This window comes from Pituophis catenifer, unplaced genomic scaffold (genome assembly GCF_029215685.1).
Source record: "Pituophis catenifer annectens isolate HBS135680 unplaced genomic scaffold, rPitCat1.0.hap2 SCAF_2, whole genome shotgun sequence".
NCBI lineage: Eukaryota > Metazoa > Chordata > Lepidosauria > Squamata > Colubridae > Pituophis > Pituophis catenifer.
In genome coordinates, this window is record NW_027256882.1 from 275,980,040 (window position 1) to 275,986,039 (window position 6,000).

The 6,000-nt window shown below is 39.1% G+C and overlaps 1 protein-coding gene across 1 annotated transcript in view; it reads right to left on the minus strand.

The window, feature by feature from the left end:
• Positions 1-3,761, minus strand: part of NIPBL (NIPBL cohesin loading factor) — a 169,251-nt gene extending 165,490 nt beyond the window's left edge. The window contains exon 1 of the mRNA XM_070938900.1: positions 3,349-3,761. The gene's annotated coding sequence lies outside the window, so the exon portion shown is untranslated. The remainder of the gene's footprint in view (positions 1-3,348) is intronic.
• Between the last annotated feature and the right edge of the window lie 2,239 nt (positions 3,762-6,000).

The window sequence follows — 6,000 nt, forward strand, 5'->3', positions numbered from 1 at the left end:
CATTTTAAATATGCATGAATCTTTATCAGACATAAGGCACTCTTCAGAAAACATAGCTTAGAGTTCCTTTCTTCCTATACTGAATATTGCTCATTTTTATTAATTTTGTTGATCTTATAGAAACATTAAGAATTATAAAATTATAATACATTGAGGCTTCTTATAATAAAATATGGCACTTTTTTCACCATCACTGCAAAATTTCTAAATAATTTTCTTGCATTCTCAGTAAATTGACATGTTCTACAAAAGCTACCTTTGTCATATTTAAAGAGCATACAACTTGTGCATATATATTTACACACACACACACAACCAAAATAAACAATTGCAAGTTTGTAGTCATAATGCCACCTTCTGTAGATCCATTGTTAGAATGAATGCCTAGAATAATTTTTGAGCAGTTTCTTAAATTTTACTGAAAAAATGGCTGTGTTCAATAGACATGTAAAAGTTACACTTGAGACAATCTCAAACACTTAATTTTTAAATGCATTCCTGATTATTTCTAAAATTATTTCAAATGTTTACAAAATAAACACTCTCTCAGATATAATAATCTACTTAAATTCCTGTCAAGAATCCAATCTTTAGCTATCTCATTATCATTTATTTTAATGGAAGACAATATTTTCATTTAAAATTACTATAACTGGAATTATGAAATTGTAATAAATATTTATTATATATCAATACACCATTCACCTATTTTTAAAATATTTAAGAACTCAAATAATTGAAATTGTGCATCATTTTTAAATACTCAAAAATTATGGGAAGATTGCCTTAACTATGGCATTCTAATCAAATATTAGACTATAGCTATGTTTTTATAGGAATGGCTACTTTATATTATTATGGAAAAACAAAAAGTTGTGGTTTGATGTTAATGCTTTTTTTGACTGCAACAGAGGGAGTCGGAAGTCAATGTTTCTTTTTTTCTTTTTCCCAGTTTCCCCTCACTTTTCTCTCCCCTTCTCTCCCCCCTCCGTCTTCTTATTTACTTTTGTATTTTGTATCTTATCTTATAACCTAATAAAAATGGTTATACACTGGAAATACTAGACTAGCACATTCTATTTTATATTTTAAGAAATGTCCTGGCAATTTTCTCTAAGCTGCTTGAGAGCAACAGTTTTGGCACTATAGTTTCTTATTATATACATTGAAATATGTCAATGTATTTTCAAAATAATGGTTCAGGCATCTTAGAAACACTTCAAATTGAATGTACTGATTTCTTTTTAATACAGAGTCTATCATAAGGATATTATCAAATACATGAAACATTTAAATGAAGTACAAAGGAACAGTGAAAAACACATACACCTATAAGAAAACTGATTCAAGAGCAAATTTTACATTAAAATAATTTATTGAAGACACAAGATATGAGAATAAACCTCATTTCAATTTAAGCAAAATTCCCACATATTTAATATAAACAACAGAGGAATCATCACATGTTACTTTCTGATTATGAATAATACTGTATTTGATAATTCTCTGGACAGTCCCTCATTTTCTGTAAATTAGACCTATTTCAGACCTTAAAATAAACAGTTAAACACACAGCGACAGATTCAACCTCCCCCACACAGGAGCATTTTAAAGCAACTTGTAGCTCATGCTTGAAATAAAAAAGTTCAAAAATAAAAAACTACTTTTTCAGACTGAAAATGGTTTCTCTCCCATGAATATAGGCCTGAGGCCCTATTGCAAACAGTGTTTAACAGGCCCAGGCAGCACAAAGACAGGAATGGCAGATTACAGGGAGGGAGGGAGAGAGGCCGGGTTTGGGGCTCAGCAGGATCTTCAGGCTTTTTAAAATTCAAACTGCTGCCTGACCAATACAAATCACGGACACACTGCTGACTACTACATGGATTTACAGCATTAAAAACACGCCTCCTATGTGACAGCTATATTAACTTCATCCTTTTAAACATGTATCAGGCCATAAAAGCACAATTGTAGTTTCTTAACAAAAGTTACTTTACTGAGAAATATTAAACGTAAGACTAACTTCCCAAAAAAATTAGAACATCTACAACTTAATAAGAACTGAGCACAATTAAATGTCACTTTGTCTTAACCACCCTAGGATTTAAATTGGTTTTAAAAACAGCTATCGGACTAGCTGAATATCACAATTCCTCATACTTCTATATCAGAAAAATATAGATTTTTCTATATGAGAAATTAGAATTACACTGGAAAAAATTACAGGCATCTATTTGGTTTCGAAAATATCCTAATGTTTTTACTAAAGACATTCTTCATTTGCGAGTAATGTAAGATTGTTAACTTTCCGATATCTGATTCAAAGTTACACAAACTAGATACATTTGAAAGTAAGAATATTGTTCATCCCAATAATAATCAGGCTATTCAGAGGTATTTATCACTGTCTTCAATAAAACATATTCCCATATAAACATACTTAAAACGGCAGGCTCAATTACTATAGCATGATTTCACAGTGGTCTGACCTTTAAAACGTCAAGTAGCTACATAGATAACCCTTTTTCAAATAGGATACCTGTTCTTACAAATAACTCTTTCCTCTTAAGGACCTTAAGCACCTAAAATAGGTGTTCACTGTGTATCTAGAAAGTATGACATAAATGGTACTAGGCAACCCATGGACTCCCAATGAACTGGATTTGTCTGTTCTGCAAATTATTCAGTAGGAACTAGTTTTACTTTTCAAGAAAATCTATGCATTTGAGGGGATGTACACAATATTAACCATAACTACCCATCTACAAATTTGAAACTAAGACTAATAAAAGATGCAACTGTTGCAAACGGAAAACAAACGGGCGCCCGTCTTTCCCCTATTCTGACTAGGACCATTACGTTCGTCTCTTTCCTTTCCGCACTCCTCCCCCCCCCCTCCTCCCGAAGTTGTAAATATGGCACAGGTTCGGTGCCCAGTCGCTGTTTAACTGTATTGTTTCCTCCTCCCACTTTTGCTCTCGGGCGCCGAGGCCTGTCACAGTGAAACCACTTCGCCTCTCTCATCCCCGAGCTGGAGTGAAAGCGCTGGCCGCTGGGCCTGCGCCCTCCTCCGGGCCTAGGCATCTCCAGCAGCTCGGCAGAAACCACTCTCATCCGCCAAACCCCGAGAGGAGGAGGCGGAGAGAAACGTGAAACACCCCTGGCTGCCACTCATTATTCAACCCCCCCCCCCCTCTCTCTTTTCTCCCACACCGGCCGAAAAGGCTAATCTCCGCTCTGCTTCCAGACTGGGCCGCCTCGCCTGAAAGAAGGCCCAAGTCGCTGCTTATCTTGAAGCGAATAGAAGGAACCCGGAGACGGGAAAGCGCGAGCGGGGGCTTTTACCTGAGCTAAGCGTCGTCTGAATCCAACCGAAAACCAAGCGGTGGGGGGGAGGAAGGGAAAAAAAAATCCACCCCCCTCCCTCCTCAGAGGATCCGCCACTGGGCCGCCGCGGAGCGGGAGGAGGAGGAGGGGAGATAATATAACAACAATAATCCGGGCCGGGAGGGGGGCTGGCTCCTCTTCCGTCTCCTCCTCAGTGCAGCGAACATGTAGAGCCGAGGAGGGGAGGAGAGCGGCCGAAGCGAATCCCTGAAGTCGCCGCCGCCACCGTCTTCTTCTTCTTCCTCCTCCTCCTCTTTTTATTTTTCTTCTTCCTTCTCCTCCTTGCCGTCGTCCTCCCAGCGAGCTTGATTCACCCCAACATCCACACAGGCCGGGCCGAACCGGATTCGATAAACACCTCACGCACCCACCGAGCGACCAACCCCGGGAGGGGAGGGAGGAAAGGAGCGAGCGGAGGGGAGGGGGATCTCCTCGGCCGCGGCTTGTTCCTTCTCTTCTTCCGCCGCCGTCGCCGTCACCGCCTCCGCCTCTCCTTCTGTGGACGCGGTCGGGGCGGGGCAGGGAGGGGATCGCTTGGGTTACGGTGAGTCGGTACCGGGGAGGGAGGAAAGGAAGAGGGAGGGAAAAAAAAATAAGAGGCTGCGTGAATGTGTCGCTCTCGCTCCCTCTCAGAACAAAATGCCGACCGGAAGTGCAGTTGGAGGAATGACTCCCTCCACCGGCGCCAAACACCAACAAGCTCCCCCTTCTCGCTCTTGCTTGCCGCGGCCGTCGGCTTCGCTCGCTTGGCTTCTGCCTTCCGAGAAAGCCTTGCGCGGAGAACAGCTGGACCGTATCTGGAGTTCGCTGCCTGTTCGCGACAGCTGATGGCCGCCCCGCGTCGCGTGTCGGGACGTTGTGCCCCTGGCTTCCTTCTTCCTCGCAGTTTCTCTTTCTTTTCTCTTGCCTCTGCCTCGCTTTCTCAAGAACCGGAGGGAAGCCGGAGCGTACAGACAAAAGTCTGACCTGCCGAAGACTTCGAGAACTCCTGCGAACTGTCAACATGAGTAACGTGGCCGAGATAATTTTGTAAAGATATTGTACCTTTTTGCCTTTTTTTTTTTTAATAGGTTCTTTGTAAAGTCCTGGTGTCGTGTAAGAGAATCGAAGAGAAAAAAAATCCTTATAAAAATCCTTATCTTTAGATATTTTCTTGTAAAAAATACTTATCGTAGAGAAATATTTTCTTGTAAAAAATACTTATCGTAGAGAAATATTTTCTTGTAAAAATATGTATCCTTCTTGGGAAAGTCTGTTCATCGGGTTCTCACAACTCGAAAGCTGAAAGGTTATTCTAGCCCTGGTACCTTGCTTTGCTGCCACATTGACGTTTGTGCCGGATCCCGGTTCTGACGGACTTGAAGCTTCCATTGCATTCTGATTTTTAGAATGGAGGTGCTTTTTGTCCCAACCTCTTTTTTTTTTTTTTTTAAGGTAACGTGAAGTGAAAGCATTCTTCTTTAGATAATGGGGGTTTTGTTGATTTCTGACAAATAGATACATTATGCATTGGAGAAGATAGTGACAATCTGTAAAGCTAGTTTGTATTCATGTAAGTTTTGTAAGCAAGGAATCGAAAGGAAGTATAATTTCAGTTTATTTAAATGTCTTTTATTTCAGCATTTTGGCTTTTATTGTAGTGCAGCACATCCTGATGTTTTATTTTTAAAGATAAGAAATCTAGAATACTGTACTCCATAGTAAAAATGAAAATACAGCATTGCTAATTTTCAAACACAATTTCACTTGCATCAATTTTCCCTAATGTTTAAATTCTAGGTTTTTTAAAAATCCAGTCTGATCTTTAATCGTGAACCAGGCTGACACTAGATTTGCTCAGATTTCTAACTAAATTAACTGCATGTAAGAAAACGGTTCTTAAATATATGCTGACCGTTGTACTTTTAACGCTTCTTGAACAATTCCTTGATATAAACCCTTATCAATCAAGAAGCATAGATTTACTCCAAAATTAAAAGCCCAACCACAAAGATGGCTGCCATTATTGTACAATTATTTAGAAATAAATCTCAATGAATAGAGTAAGATTTTTTTTTTTTTACAGTTTAAGCCTGTGTGGAATAGTGTTGCGCATCTCATAGAAAGCTTGGAGATGCTAGTTGCTTCTGGCTTATTCCATTAACTCCAGTGGGATTTAATTTATCTTAGTTAAAGCCAAAATGAGTTTATTTCAGTTTTTTTAATCCTGCCTTTATTATTTTTATAGATAACTCAAGATGGTGAACATACTTAATACTCCTTCCTCCTCCTATTTTTCCAACAACAGCAACCATCTAAGGTGAGTTGGCCTGTACCAAAGTCATTCAGCTGACTTTTATGTACAGTATATGGAAACCAGAAATCACAGTCTTATGTTTCTAACCTGATACCTTAACCACTAAACCAAACTGGCTCGCTAATCATTTAGTCATTGGGTACCATTAAATTAGTCTCAATCCCTGGCAGCTTCTGTTCAAATGTTTATCAAATTCACCTGTTCCAGTTCTACAAATATTCTTGTGATCTTGTTCTTACCCCTCCTTTGTTATCTATCATCATCTACTTTCTTAGATTTGCCAAGCATAGTTTTATTTGTTTTCATATACAGAA